We start from the raw sequence: 17162 nt of genomic DNA, 5'->3' as shown, positions 1-17162 counted from the left end.
CAGGTGAGATGAATTACCACTGTTTTTGCATTTAAAACTCAATAGTTTCTCCCAAACAAATCAGATCTCCAGGAGTTGTTACTTTTTCAGGTGGAAAACGCTTGATTTTAAAGCGAGCTTCTTACTAACAATAGCATACTTTAAATAACGATCGTTTAGTGCATGAATGATATACATCCTACTTAAATTATAATGTCTTTTCTTATCTTTTCCTCTTCAAATGACCCGTGACCAGATTAATTTATACTTATCCTCCCAGACAGAGAGGGAATGCAGGTAACAAATACAGGGAGACATGGGAATGTAGAGACGGCCAATCGGAATTCTCTTCTTCCTCAAAAAAGATCACTGGGGTCACTGACGTGATCAGTATTTTATGGCCATACAAGTCAAAACACCACAAGAGTTAGACTTTCTCCATCAGTTCAGGTTAAATATGTGTTTAAAATGTTAGGCGCTCAGATTAATGGTAGCAGAATTGTGCATAAATCAAAAATCTCAATAAGTGATAGACAGGCCCACATGTAAATTATACAGTATGTCTTCATTAAAGGAGTGATCATACTTCATTGTCTAAAGCAAAATCAAGAAAAATATTTTAACCAATCTTTTAATGATGGCACAAAAATCGAATTCTTCAGCTAGGTAATTTACAATGTTCACCTTGTCAGATGTGATGCATGGCGATATGTGCCGTTTTCCAAAACATGACTGATATTGTGGAATTTACCAGATGGGTCTTACTCAAGATAGATATATGAAGACCTGCTTAATGTAAATGCTCGCGCTTAAAATAAATCGAAAATTGGATATAAGAGAATTTGAAGCCAAACTGTACTCGCTCCTTACTAAGCTTATCACCACGCTCCTGGGAAATGGATTAAATGTGTAAAATGCTCTAATTGGCATTGACAAATTGCTCATACCAGTTTGTAATCATTCCAGCCCCGGTTGAAATCGACAGATCCATCATATCGATGCTGAAAGACAGTCCAGCCTCCCCTTTAGTTTTCATGTCACAGAATACCTGGTAAGAAACAACCATACAGAAACACATGCAACGCAATATAAATACATCTTGTCATTTTATACTTTTTAACAGCAGAGAGTGAGAACTAAATGAAACATTCTTTTTCTTTTAAGCCAACATTTGTGAGAAAACCGTTATTTAATTTAAAAATGGCGTGAGACTCTTTTATGGTGCTATATTTTATTAGGTTAATTTTTATTAACAGCAGTATTATTTTAGTCCTAATTTGGTAAGTACTCTCACACTATTCACAAAATAAGTGGCGGTTTTGATATTTGACTGCTCAAAACTACTGTACTTCCCCAGGATATTCCACAATGTGCCACAACTCAGCATGTTTTGAATAAGGACCTTTCTTATCTCAAGGGTTACACTGACAAAATACAGATAACTGAGATTGTAGAATATGATCTTTAAGAGTCATCGTAAAATCAACAAACAACAAAAACTGTGGCCCACAATCCTTTTTAAATACGCATGGGGACAAGACTGATCACAAACCACCACATTTGGACTCTCCAAAGCAGGACATTCTGTTCCTGTCCACAGTGAGATACTAGGTCTTCAGGCTATATGAGTACTCTGTTGGGTTTGTATTTAGCTTTTGAATTTGGTTAACCACTGTGCAATAAACTTGCCAATGATGAATTGTACCACTTTTAGCCATAAAGTACAAACAAAGTCTAAGGCAGACATTTTTGGGACATGAGCACACTGATCTCGGTTCAGTTTAAAACACACTCTAACATAAACTCGTGCTTTTTTATGGATCCAATGAATCTTTTACTAACCATTGATTTGGTATTGAACACAAAAATAACTTAATAATTTACTGCTTTGTGGCAAAAACAGCAAATTAGTATGAGCAACGGAAGCAAAATAAAATAATAAAGGCCAACTCATTGAGTTCCATCATCCAATCCATCAAAACTAATTAAAGCCAATCCTCAAGAAAGGATTTTATTCTTGAAATATTAAATATTTCTAGCCTCAGGGTGTCGAGTAAAAACATTCCAAGTAAATATCCTCTGTATGATTTTTCTCCAATTTTCCCAGCTGTTTTTGAGAGGAATTAAGCTTTCAAGGAGAAGGCTAAAAGCAATAAGTTCTGCTTGGCAAAACAAAAAGTGGGATAACAACACATGAGACCGTCCATCGTGAAACTTTAAACGGCTAATCAGGGTTTAAAGACAAAGCACTTGCATTAATGACATCTGTAGAGAGGTTGTTTTAGGGAGTATGAACTGATTCTTATTCGCACAACATATCCTGGTTATTATCCTGTTATTTGCATAACAGTCTTTTTCTTCGCCTAAAAACTTTAGCTTGTCTCTGGCAGCAAAACCTATTTAAACTTTCACAATAATGTGTTCATAAATGAGAATCACCAGTCAAGATTTTCCAAAGGAACCATTTGTTGTCAATAAACCTCAATCAGCACTAATCAATATCTCTCATAAATACGTTGATTTGTATCATTATGCAAACAAAGTGCAGTAGAAAAAAGAGCAATTTGAACTCTAAATGAAAAGAGCCACCCAGTGTGCTTCTCTGAGGGGTGGCACAGAATGAAAGGGTGGTGATACATATACCAGCTCGCTCTCACTTGTTGCATTTAAACCCTGTGTTGGCAGGAAGCTCTCGAATCTTTGCCAAACACCTGGCTCCTATGCCCACAGGAAACAGAGGGGAAGACGAATGAGTGCACAGGAAAATAATGAATAACAAAAACAATTTTAGCCACGTTTTTAAAATGTTCATCACCCCAAGAGCCTGCCAGAAATTAGATTTGACTCTGGAAGTCAAAGGCAGAACACAAACCTTTAGAGGTTTTCTTGTGGTTCAGTAGGGCAAGATTTTGAAATAAATACAGGGTGCTTATTTTTCCGCACACAAAGAATTGGCCTAAAGGAATTCTCTGACTTCTTGACTTGGTTTTCTGATCCACATGACATTTTCATCTTGCCCTTTTTTTTTCAAAGACGTACTGAAATTGCAGTATATTAAACCATTTTGTCATTCCAGATTATTTTGTCCTCAAAAACAACACAAAGAACTAAATGTCAGGGGAGTTCAGTTTCTTCAGTAATCAAGATACATGCCAAGATTCTTTTTTTTTTATTATTACATATAAATCAAATTCGCTCACTCTTTATTTCAAGATCCAAATCACACTTTTAACAAACAATTAACTACACATTTTGCCTCAGTAAACTTGCTAATAGTTAGTATAGTTGCTAAGTTAATTAGGGTTAGGGATGTAGAATATGGAATGCAGAATGTGCTTTGCATAAGAATTACTACGCAGCCAATATGTTAATAATACTATAAAATAATACAACTAGTTAATAGTGACAATTAGTCCCAACACTAGAATTTATTCAAAGTAATGTTTTAAATAATGGTTAAACCATCCACAAACCTTGGTTTTCTGGGTTGAGTTAGGAAGATGAATGCTGTATATCCCACTTTCTGTAACTCCAGATTTGAATATCTCAGCACAGTCTCTGAACTTCAGCATCTCCTTTTCAAGTGGAGTGGAAATATCTGGAAATACACAGGGTATTGTTAGGTTTGAGAAAACCTAATAATAAGAAATACAAGTATACCCAAGTCCTATTTTGAATCAATATTGATTTACACCGCAATCTTCTTGAAAATTGTTGGCAGATCACTTCTGGAAATTTAAGCAGTTGCCCAGTTTAGAGAGATTCTTTAGTTCCCACTGAGTTGGCTGTACGCAGTCTAGCCTTTGATAATGTTAATTTGGCACTAACCGTTACAGTGAGTGACCATAGCCAGTAGCTGCTGCACTGTGTCAGTGAGTGTGGCCTGCTGTCGTTGGAGCAGTGTGCTGTTACGAGTGGAGCTGGCTAGTTCTCCCTCCAGCAGGCTGACCAGGTGATTCTGTCTGTCCAGCAGCTCCAACAGCTGCTGTTTCTCCTGCTGGATGGCCTGAAGCTCTCTGCTGTGCCTGGCCTCCATGGTAGCAAAACGCTGTTCCAGATAGCTGAGAAGAAACAGCCTGGTTTATATATGTATTTGCTATTTGCATCTTACAAGCTCAACACTTTTAGAAAGCCATTTATACATTTCTTATATAATAGTCCAATGCACTATGATTTTCGCACCACCTGTCTGCGTCCCAGATAGACTGTCAGTCGGTGCGTTAGTCGTTTGTCTGGAGAATACTTCAATAAGGCTTGAATACACTGCATGGTCTTACATAGTTTTTTTTTTTCCAAAATTTAGAGTCTGGATGAGTCTGCACTAGTTGCACTGAGTCAGATTTTGAAAACTGTGTAGTGTTCTCCAACTTAAAGATGAGTCTTAATGAGTGATTCATTGAATCATTCATTCAATCGATTCATTCAAAGCACTCCCTGCACTCAAATATGCCTGTTCCTGATAATGTAGCAGAAAAACAAGACGTGAAATGAATAGTACTGTATGTTTAAATTCATCAAAAAAGTATATAAAAAGTACCAGACAGTGATCGGTGTAGTACGTCCAGATTTTAATTACACTTCACACTTTGTTACTATATAGAACATACTTTGTTATCCACAGTACTTCATTCAATCAACTGGTTGCAACATTGATTCATTCAGGAGGCAAAGGCCACTATGTGCTCAGGGAGGAAACAAAACTGGATCTATTATAGTTGTAGAACAATATTGTGTATATAATGTAAGTTTCTCAATATTAACTTTCAATATTTACTGAATTACTATGGCAAATTTTCAATAACTAAATTCCCTGACCACATTCAAATGTAATACCATAGTGATACCCTCCTTATCAGTAAATGATAAAACACTTTTCTAATAGCAAATTTATTTCTAAAGGCATTATAATGTTTTACCATTTGTATTACTCCAGCAGGCTGCAATATTTGGACAGGAGGCGCATAAATCGTGCCTTTAGACACAATTGTTTTGTCTTACTATATTAAGTGTCATATCAAATTCAAATGTTTAATACTTCACTCTGTGTGAAGCTGTTTGTTGGTTCACAGCGCTCTCGGCACAGACGACACCCTTGAACAAGCCTCTCAGATTCCACATCACACACTCTCTGCGAGCCTGAGAGGCTGGTAGACCTGTAAACACCTGGATACCGCTGCCATTCACAGATGGTCGTGTTGCCTGGAGCTTCTCTATCAAAATCAAAATCAACACTCTGACAGGCTGTGTGAGCTGGCACCGCACTCAAGCTCCAAATAAAGACAATAAATCCCACAGGCCTGATCTTTATGAGTCCGACTAATGACTTTGCAGCAGTTTTTTATTGAAACGATCCACCCACACAGATTGAACAAGCTACTTTCAGCTAGTCGAAAGAAACATTCGCTAAATCTCACTCCGCTTGCTGTTTCTGTTCTTCAAGCATTCACCCTTTCAAGGAGCTCGCACTTGAGAATACCTTTTCGTGTTGTCTGAAAATACACTAAATTGTTTTTAAGTTATCTAAATTTGTGGACATGGCTGTTGTTAAGCTGCAGCTTTATTGTAAAGCAAAACTAAATCCAATGATATTTCACTCCTGAATAGATTATCTTACTGTCCCATTTTCAGACAGAAAGTTTAAGTTTCCACAGAAAGCTTGCATATTTTAATTTGGGTTAGCAGAAAGATGCATAATTACTGAGCCATACTTCCCTAAAGACCAACATGGAAAGATGAAAATGCATTTCCTTTATTACTGGCTCTTGACAGCCAATTTACTGTAACAGAGTGCTGTTTTTTGTGTCAAAGGTGCTTGCTGCTCTGCAGCATCATTGTTTATTTGAATGCAGTTATAAAGTCATAAAAGAGATGTGAAACAGGTGATGCTTTTTTCAGAGTATAAAATAATAAATACCAGGTATAAATAGGAAGTAGAGATGATTTTGGGCCTGTTTACAGCTGATATTAAAGGGGTGGTTCTGTCATAATTTACTCACCTTCGTGTTATTTCATAACCTGTATAATATTTTTTTATGCAGCACAGAAAAGGAGATATTATGAGGAATGTTGGTAACTTAACATTTTGTTCCAATTGACTTCCATAGTTTTTTTGTCCATATGTGAAAGTCAATGGGAACTGAAACTTCCTGCTTACCTACAGTCTTTTTCTTTGTGCTAAACACAAGAAAAAAATACACCCCAGTTTGGAATGACACAAGGATATGAAAATGGTGACGACGCTCTTTAATCATTTACTCACTCGTTCATCTTCAAAACGCAAATGAAGATATTTTTAAAAGAGATTTCTCCCTTCTACAAAGATATGTCTTTTTATTGCATATAAACACTGATCGAACTGCATACATGCAGACGCATTTTTGTCTTTTTAAGCAAACTTGTTTGCATGAAGAGCTTCAGAGGTGTAGTATTACAGGTCTTTTGCATCTTGCAGCTCATTTGCCTTTTTTATCGTGTGTCAAAAATACACATTGTAACAGCTTTAGAGACAGCGTTCACATACAGGAAGGTGTGCACATTTCCAGACGACTCACCTGTTTTTGTCATTGAGGCGGGAGACTTCCTGGGTTTGCTCTAAGAGCTGCTTCTCCAGCCTGTTGGTGCTCAGAGAGTACTCCAGCAGCTGTATCTCCAGACGACTGGTTTGGTTCAGCACCTGCAAACAGGCCCACATGACAGACAAGCGGAAAGAGAGATTACCTTTAAAATATTCAAAGACATGGCAGAACGATGGCGCTTTTCTTGTCCAACTACTATGGTTTTCATCTCCGCTTGAATGCAAATGTACAGGATTTCACTTATTTTCCCCTAGAAAACGCTGTAGTTAAATGTTGAAGGTAGTACCAGATGTTTCCCCGCGACATTAAAGTTGCCAACTCTATCTGAAAACGTTTGAAGTGCTGGAAACAAATAAAATATGTTAATGAGCTTTAATCACGGTTAACGTAATAGTTCACCCAAAAATGTAAATTCTGTCATTTACCTTTATGCTGTTCCAAATCCGAATTGCTTTCTTTCTTCCACAGAACACAAAAATGAATAATCCGAAGACTTTGTTGGTCACACTTTCCATTCAATTACAACATACACAGACCATCAAGCTTCAAAGAGGATGCAAATGCACCTTAAAAATGTCATCTAAAAAAAGCCCATTAGTCTCATGCTCTATATTACAAACTATACGATCGTTTTGAGTTAGGAACATTGAAACGTTCATGTTTTTACAAGCAATCTACTATTTAAATAAGCTGTAAACCACCGTGACCAAATATTTTGATTAACTGAAATGATTCAACTTGAAAATATGTTCACAAATTGGACAGGTCCTATTCATTGTAGCTGATAAAAGGAGAGATTTTGAAATCTTTTTGTGCACCACAGAAGGAAGAAAGTTATGGATTTGGAGCGACATGAGGGTTGGAAAATAATGATAGGTGGTTCATTTCTGTTTCATGAAGTTTGTAAAGCCATAATCAAGTGATCCAAAGACTCAAAAAGTCACACATAGATCAGCAGCGATTATCCCATCATGCCTGTTTCTTCAAACAGCTACATGTTTTTTCTGCCGCTCAAACACAGCAACCATACTGTAAGCCCTGACAAAAGCAGCACAATATTTTTTCAGGCTGCACTATGATGTTCAATGAACTGCTGATGAAGGCAAAACATAGCAGTGTGAAACAATCACTCTTTGAGAGGATAAACACTATGGCTGTTTTAGTTGGGCTATTTTCACTGTCTCTCTGATTCTTTTCCAACACTACTCTGCATGGCCACTTAACCCTGCTTCTGTTGGCCATGAATTCAGATGAGTGAAAAACCAAACACACACACACACACACACACACAAACACACACACTATCCAAAATGGGCAGCGGTGCTTTGAGTGTCAAATGTGATGCAATGAAGCCTAATTTTATGAACTCACTTTACTGCACAAGATTAAAAATTCTCAGTCACTGTGCTCCAAGAATTTAATTCGATTGTGAGCCACCAATGCAAATTATTGAGCAGTTTGCTTATTATAATAGAGAATTTTGGACAAATGACTACATGAGAAGTGGCCACTTTTCATGGCAGCTTGTCTTCATAATGTGGTTTAACAATTAGAGAAAAGGCATTTCACAGCAAAGACGAACAGAAGCTGCAGTCAGAGCAGTGCCGCTGTTTGTTTGTCTGGATGCTGTCAGTCTCATTTGATCAGCCTCACCTGTGTCTCTACATCTGTCAGTTTGCGTGTGTTTTCTGCTGATTGGCTTAGAAGATTGGTTCCGATCTCCAGCATGGTGGCTGTCTGAGTGTGAATGACATTCCGCTCCATCTCTGATCGCACATTCTCCTGAATATAGCTCTCCAGCTGTAAACATGACACAAGACACATCAACAAACATACACCAACATCTTGAGCTTTTAAGCGCCACCAGAGAACATTAGCTTGCATAGGCAGCATTAAAGCACGCTAAGTTAAAACCCTATTGTTTATGGATATGAATATTCAGTTGCAATCAAAATTATTTAACCCCCCCAGAGGCTGTAATAATTTACATGGGAATGGAATGGGAATGGGCCAAATATGCAGTAGAGAGGTGAAGCTTGAAATCGTTTAATTGGAGGTTATAAAGAATAAAATATTGTCTACAAAATGTAACTTTTGGGGGTTAAGTCATTTTGTGTATTAATGTTTAAAGCTAATTAAAAATGTTGTTTCATTAAGTTCTTACAATCTCCCAAATTAATAAACTATGTTCAAAATAAAAATTTGGGGGGTAAATAAGTTCAGGCCGTTAATGCACGATCACTGTTTTTAAGAATTATATTATTTTCAATGTAGTATTAATATTATCACACTTTTTAGTATTTTGTTATTATTTTATTTAAAAGCGAAATAAATAAAGATTTTAATCGATTGTGCATACTATGTGAAATCATACGCCGCCGTGTGTGTGTGTATATGATATCATATCGTGAACTGTATCTGATCTGTATATGATCTGTGTGTAAAATATTGATCAACTTCACGAGATGTCAAGACTGGTAAGACACTGCTCCGACAAAAGCAACAAAAGAAATATAATATATAATACAAATATGCCCTCGTCCATCTTCAGTGCCACTGCCCGTAACCAAGCAACATCCTACACAGAGGCCATGACAATATGTTTTATATTATATGCACAATACATGGCATCTTTCAGTCAACTACAGTACCACCGCACTGAAACATTAGTATGTGCACCCTAGGGTAAACAATGCTTCGTTCACTCAGTTTAATTCCTTATTGGATGTTATATGAGGGAAGGCAAAAATAAATAAATAAAGATCTTGACCATTTACGCGAACTATAAAATTGAGGCACCAGGCATCTGAGAGTTATAAACAGATCTAAGATTGATGTGGCCTTTTCATAAAATAACAAAAGGGAAGAGAAATCCTGTCATATCTTCACCATACCATATAATTTCAACGTTTTTCCAAGGACGTTTTTGCCAGTCTTTAAGTAGGTGAGCTTCGCTGCAAACTAAAGAAGCATTGATTAAACCACCTTTAATCTTGCTGTTCCGCCACTTTCGGTAATGAACATTCAAAGGGTTTTAATTGAGTTAAATAACGAGTCATAAAAACGGAACTGAATTAAAAAGTGGCCAAGTCCATTTGTATTTTCCAATTTCCTGGAAAATGAGATTTATTATTAAATAGGCCAAACATGAATGCTTCAGGCCCTCAGTGAAGCTTTACTGAAAACAATAGATGGATCTACTCAAGGACAATTGAGCAAGAATTATTTTATTGTGCAAGACTGAACTTTTTGTATTATACTCACCCCCATGATGTTTAAAAACTGCATGTTATTTTTTTCCCTGTGGTACACACAAAAATGTGTGGTAGAGAACATTCACATACATCTTTTACATACATAGTGAACACACACTGTCAAGATCCAGAAACAATCTACAAAAGTAGTTTTGACGTTAGGTTTTGAAACAAAACCAAATGTCATAAATCAGCGATTCAATGTTGTTTTTATAAATGACTTCCAGCCTGCAATAATTGTACCATATTTCGTATACAAATTAGTAGGACTGCTTTTATATTATTTTTAGTAGCTTTAAAGCCATAATAAAATATAAATGTTATTTTATAAAAATATAACAATGCATTCAGGCTTAGAAAAAAATAATAGCTTTTCATTTTAGGTTTGAAGCAATTATTTAAAGCAATAGGTCCCCAAAATGGAAACTGCACTCAAGCCATCCAAGATGTAGATGATTTTTTTTTTTTTTTTTATTGGAACAGATTTTGGGGTGAGCTATTCCTTTAATTCAGTTTTTCCTATGGTTCTCTATCTCATCTGTCTGTCTCTGACTCCTTTGTGTTTTTCCTATCTTTTTTAGCAGGACATGTCAGTGCATCTTGGCTGCTTTAAACTGAGAGACAAAGGCTGCATAAGCAAGCAGCAGATCTGTCAGTAGGAGATTATTTTGGATTAGAAACGCATTGTTAAGAACGGATGTTGGGAAGCCAAGAAACTGCAACTGCCTGTGTATATTTCACATCAAGACGTGTTCTTGCCTGGAAGAAAGGTGATTTATTCACCTCTAAAACAAAAAAAAAAATATAAAGGCTTTATGGTTTGTTGTGCCAGCACTATGACACAATAAGCTTTTGTGATTTTCCATGTTTGCTGTTCTCTCTTTTCTGAATAGTGTCTGGATAAACATTTCGGGGCAAGAAGATTTGTGTTAATTGCTATGTTTATAATAGGTTTGTTTAGTTTTACACCCATATATGAATCACTTTCTATACTCAAACCATTCATGAATAATTTTTCTTGTGCCGTAAGATGTGTGGAATACGCAAAACGCACACATGTTGGTATTTGTGAATTAATGGGACTCTCCATGGCATAATGGTTTTCATACGGTACAAACTGTATGTGCTATTACTAACCCTACACCTAACCCTAGGTAACAGGGCTGACAAGACAAGAGGCAAATTCATTTGCATACTTTTTATTATAAGACATAAAACACAGACAGGGTCAAAACATCAAACAGTTATGGTAAAGGCGAGACAAGAGAATAATCCAAACTAAGGAATGAGTCAGTCGACACCAAACAGAATCCAGGCTTGACAAAAGGGGTAATCCAGAAACCCAAGATACTCAGGCAAGAATAAGGAACCAGGAAATCATAGAACACAGCAAGACTTGGATTAAGACTAATGCTATGAAAAGAGTCTAGAAACTAGAAAATAAAATGTCTCCATAAAGTGCTAGGAGAGAGATTGCAAACAATACAAAGATAAACAAAACATAGAAGGGCTCTTTACAGGAGCGATTGACACTAGACAATACTTGAGGTGAGTGCGAGGAAGTTCAAGGCTTATGCAGCGTGTGTTAAACTGGATGGAGCTGTGTAATCAGGTGAGTGTGCAACTGAATGCATCTGTACAACTGAGTATGGGAAATTAAGCCCAGTGTGAGGTGCAACAGTAGTGTATAGCAAGAGTACATGGGGTGAGTGAGTGACCTCTGGTGATGAGGCTTTTGAATTACAGAGACATTGGCAGTAAACCACCTTTAAATTATAATACCTTAAAACATGTGTCCCGGGATAAACCACAAATTCCAACACATGCACACACACATCAGCATTCAAAATGGATCTGTAAGATATTATATATATATATATATATATATATATATATATATATATATAATATGCAGATTCAGCAAGGGCAATTTTTCAAAGGTTTTTCCATTAAACTCACTATTGATTTATTCATGAACTGTTTTTAGCACTGGTAATAATAAGAACTGTTTCCTGAACACCAAATGATTTGACACCGGAGACTAGAGTAACGGCTGCTGTTAATTCATCTTTGACATCACAAAAATAAATTACATTCCAGTTTTAAAAGTATTTTTTTGATCAGCTGAGCATAAGGATCTTCTTTCCGAGGCATAAAAACCTTTTTGACCCCAAACCTATTTTCATTCTGTTGAATTTATTAGATTAATTTAAGTGTTTCTGAAGCAGTAAATGCTGCTGTTCATCATTGTTCTCTACTCTATTTATATACCTTACAGATTTTTTTTCAACTCTGATCCTAATTGAGATCTTAAATGCCCTCTTAAAGAACTTAAATGAAGTACTTTTTCTCCGTAACTTTTCCTAAAGCATGTCTTGACTGTAGTTTCAGCACTTTAAATTACTTTTGAAAGCTAACGTTTAAAAATAGCTTCCCCAACACTCGCAAAAATGTAACCTCATTCTTTACCACATTAGCTTAAAGAACCAGGCTGCATGTCATATAAAAGTGTAGGAAAGATAAGCTGCAAGCTGCTTTGACGAAGACCTCAAATTTCGAAAGGGAACTTGCTGAAAATCTCTCAGACATTTCATGTATAACAGCATAAGCACCTCTCATTGACCACCCACAGGATGAATGCGACTCAACAGAAATCAGAAACTGACATGTAATTCAGCATGCTTGTCCCTCGTTGGAATTTCATTGAAGAACATCCAGGATTAGCTCATGCTTTCTTTCAGGGGTTCGAAGACCCTGAGGGTCAGATAATCATGTGGGAGTATGGTGTGTGATACAAATACACCGTCTCATGTGTGGCCTCTGGCCGGAAAGTCTAGTAATACATATGCAAAGCAGATCCTCTGTGGTGTTGAAAACCCAGTACAATCCACTCAGCGGCAGGCCAGAGGTCAACACTCTCCAATGCTCAGGAAGCTGCTGCTTCTACCGCAAACTGCACTCAATGACCGGAGAGGGAGTGAAATAATAATTTATACAACATTTGGCCTGTTGGTGAGAGCGTGCATATAGGCATGTCAGGAGGGTCTGTCTGGACCGCTGTTTCTGAGATATAGTAGCCATTCCACTACCCCCCTCTATACCTTATACTGTCAGTTAAATGCATCTTGTGCCAGATGTATGGCCTGTAAAATGAAAAGTGAGCCAATTCATGAGTGTTTTTGTCCCTTTTTGTAATCCTTTGGCACGCAGGAACATTTCTGTTATGCACGTATGATACTAAGCCCACTCCGTGTCCATATTTATGGAGCAGACCAATAGGAGGGCTGAATAACGAGACAGACTTTCCAGACAGTCAAAAGTCTGGGTGACGAGCAGAGCAGGCCAAAGCTGGGACATGCAACATATAGATCACATTGTTGTATTTTTAGCAAAGAACAGGCATATATTAGAAGTACTGTGTGTTTCAGAGGACCTAAATAACATCTGCAAGTTGTGATGTGACGAGCAATGACCTTCCCTTTGAAACGTAGTTTGAAAAGGGACTCCAAATGCACAATTGATTTGAATTACTGTAGGAAATGACTGTACCATAATGTTATCACGCTTTAAAAGACCTTCACTGCAAAAACAACATTATCTCAAGCTCCCAAACAATAATCTGCAGGTTTTAACTGTTAAACAGCAATATCTCTGTCAAACAGAATGTTTCTAAGATAAGCCTGAATTATGTTATCCAGAAGCGCACTGTAACAATGTTTATCAGGAAACCTAAAAAAATGAAGAGAAGTTAAATAGACTTATCAAAGTCAATATATTATATGATACGACAGGAATGTTTTATTCAAGCTTCGGATAAAAAGACCTGTTGAATGAATAAATGCAATTGTAGTATCAACCTGATTTTATTCGATTACATCAGCAAAAGTTATTTTAAAGGGGTTAGATCAGGTAGAAATAGATAGACTACTTCTTTTTACACAGCAGAATCAATGCTGCAGTTTTATTCTCTGAAAATATGACAGTGAGAAATGGATCTGGCTCTTAATGGAGGCCAAATCCGTGTTTTAAAACTGATACTGACAAACTGTCCACCAGCTTTAAAAGATCTACACATTCAGGAAATCTTGCTTAAACATGTCCAAGATTTACCTCTCCCTTTCTCTCTCCTTCCCAAATTCAATAACCTTGTGAGGATAATGCGTAATGCAGATTGGGACACATCTATAGTGCACAAGCATAAATAATGCACATAAACTTGTTCTCAAGCGGTTTGGCTTCAGAATCCAGAATTCACATCGGACGCCAAGTGGCGACCCAACAAAGCATCACAATTATTTATCGTGCAAAAGTAAACAAAATCCCTTTACAATCAAGCACTAAAAATTAATATTTCAAGAACTCCTAAATTATCCATGATGTAGTCTGAGCGGCACAAATATTTACAGTTTGGTTTCTAAATGTCTAAATTTCAACAATTTCATGCTTGGCTGCCTATAATTCACTAGACAAATGCATTGTGGTCAACCTAAACCTTGCTATTCTGGGTTTTATTCCCTTTTATAGCTTTGTTCGTGGTTTTCGAGGATGTCACACAACCTGTCAACCTTCTACCAAGATTAATTTAGTTTTGTTTTAATTGGAACTGCACTGGAACACCAATCCATGCGATCTGCTTAGCCATTTCAAATTTTTCAGCATAACATCCGATTGCACATCACCATTAATGCCATTTTCTACTTCCTTTTAAAAGTTATTAAGCCTATTTATCTTGTTAAAATATCTTGTTAGTTATCATTTAGCACAGGGGTCCCAAACTAAGTCAAATCCCTTAGATGTAGAAACCAAACCCCTGAGAATTAGAAGTAGTATTTCAATCATTTAATGATACGCTTGCACATTCACGGTTCTTTGATGTCAGTTAATGAATACATGGTATGCAAGCAAAAAAGATAAAATATTTAATCTTTGTTAATAAGCTTATTCTTTTTAATTGTTTCATTTTATTATTATTTTTTAATACAGAGCTGCAGCACCTAGGTGAAAACTTTTCTTGCATTTATTTAGCATTTTTATATTTGATTTAATGAATTATTTTTCATCAACCCAAGAATCCCCCTCAATTCCCTCCCTATTTTAGAATAGTAGTATTTAGAGAACCACTGGTGCAAAGCAAGATGAGAGCGAAACAGACAGAATGAGGTGGATGAAGCTAATTCACTATACCTTCTGCAGCCACTGTGTATTGTTCTCCGTGGCGCTCTCTAGGGTCTCCAGCTTCTTTTCCTGCCAGGTGGGTTCAGCGTGGGGCGACTCCGGGGGCCGAGGCGAGTCTCGCTGGAGGGAGTTAGTCACCTGGAAGTCCCCTGCAGGCCGGCACTGCTCCACCTCTGGAAGAATAAAAGTGTAGCGGCAGGGGCCATGCTGCACCTGGTGCTGTCTTCTTTCTGAGCCAATAGCCACAGCCACTGCTGCTGCCAGGTAACACAGACACAGCAGCCAGCCCATCCCAGGAAAACGCTGACGGTAGGAAAGTTATAATCCAGGGAAGGGTGAAATCGCGTGGGCACTCCTCTAGAAGCAGGTCGGATTTGCTCTTGTCCAAACTTTTCTGAAGTTCGGAGTTCAAGTTCTGCTTCTAGCCTCCTTTTTTTCCCTTTTTCTCTGCTTGATGAGTTGTTCCAGGGAGATCTTATTCAACAACAGCACACTTGTAGTGCTGTTTGCCAAAAAATGCAGCAGATTTAAAAGCAACACTGTCCAGACGACAGCCTGGAGGGGGAGATTGTTTCCTATTCCTCGCTTACTTTGCACTCAGCACAGCTCAGAACCAGGAACATCCTCTATGTTTATTTACCCTCTGAAATGTTTTTCAGTTTCCGCTCTGGTTTTGTACCGCCTCACTCACTCGTTGCGACTGTCCCAGGTTTGGAAGTTTTGAGTTTGGGAACTTCTGAACTCAGTGCCAGAGCTTTTAAAGACTGAATCTAAAATCCCTTCTTTTGACACATAATCACTCACCCCCTCCTTCATTCTCCCTCTCTCTCTCTCTCTCTCTCTCTCTACATACTCCCCTTCCCTTTCTCAGCATTTTCAGATGGAAGCTACAAAAATGCCCACAGCAACCTCCACTAAAAACCCAAACAGAGAACATTCTCTTTTCATTAACCCCTCCTTCTCTCATGTTCTCTCTTCATCATTCTACCCCCTGCCATCTCTCCTCGGAGCAATGGCTTATGGGTCCACACCTGCACCCTACACGAAATAAGAAGCTGGACATGGTGGTGTGAGATATTAATGGGGGTTACTCTGGGATTTTTGAAGTCGGAGGATATGATCTGAGGGTGATCCAGGATGAAACAATTTGGTAAAAATACAGATATACAGTAAGGTCCATATATATATTTTTTATTTTAATTCTGTACTTTAGTTTCTAGGTCACTAAAATTTGAAATTTATAACTATTTAATGTTAATATGTCAGTTTACCAGAATTACCTTAAAATGCACTGACAACCACCGCAAAAATGCATTATTAAATAAAATCGTACACACAAAATAAAAACACCATCGCCACTAAAATAATGCAATAATTCGTAAAGAAATTATTGTAATGTAACCAAAAAACACTGTCAATTGGAGAAAAAAAGAGGAGAAACAAAAACTCATATAAAGTATAAATTCTGGAATTTCCTTTACTGGTTATTACTGTAATTTATTAAAAACATTTTTCTTTGCAAAAATCAGATTTTACAGTATATTATGTTACATATTACATATACATATTTAATTTTTTTCACCATAAATGAGAAGTTCTTTCTTTTTTTCTTCTCACAGTGTTGTAATCTTAGCTCGTGCCACTCATTAGAGGAAGGTTAATATATAATTGAAATGAAGCTTGCTAAATAAAGCTGAAGGACGTGCACTGGATCAAACCCCACCTGCACTATATATAAATACTGTAGAATTGATGGAGTCTAACCTGGTTGAATAGCATTCTGGGTCGCTCTGACCCAATTTAACCCCTGGCCATTATTTTCATAGTTTACAATGTGGACTTGTGTGTTCTATTAAAGTCATCCTTCAATTACTAGTTTCCCACTGACTAATACAACCTGGCCTTTAGACTCGTGCACTCAGCAACTGGTATGAATAGCACAAGCTCTCAGGAACATCTGAGAGCTTAAATCTTCCTCCCTCTTTCATTTGCTTTTTTGCCAGACGCAGGATAAAATCTAACAGAGTCGATCCTGTTCACTTAAACTGTTTCCTTTTACACTTTTCCATGCCATTATTCATAAATGGTTTACGCTAAACGGAAAGTTAGTAGCTATAAAAATCCTGTGGGTATATAACGGGATTAAGTTGCCAACACAAAGAGAAATTAATTGTCTGTG

The 17162-nt window shown here is 37.2% G+C and overlaps 1 protein-coding gene and 1 pseudogene across 1 annotated transcript in view; one reads left to right on the top strand and one right to left on the bottom strand.

The window, feature by feature from the left end:
• LOC122323377 (hippocalcin-like protein 1) overlaps positions 1-17162 on the top strand; it is a 313600-nt gene that overhangs the window by 132973 nt on the left and 163465 nt on the right. The window lies entirely within an intron of this gene.
• Positions 921-15634, bottom strand: LOC122323858 (annotated as a pseudogene).

The sequence above is a fragment of the Puntigrus tetrazona genome, chromosome 19, assembly GCF_018831695.1.
Source record: "Puntigrus tetrazona isolate hp1 chromosome 19, ASM1883169v1, whole genome shotgun sequence".
Taxonomy (NCBI): Eukaryota; Metazoa; Chordata; class Actinopteri; order Cypriniformes; family Cyprinidae; genus Puntigrus; species Puntigrus tetrazona.
The sequence above is the reverse complement of the archived record's forward strand: the minus strand, read 5'-3'. Positions and strand labels throughout refer to the sequence as shown.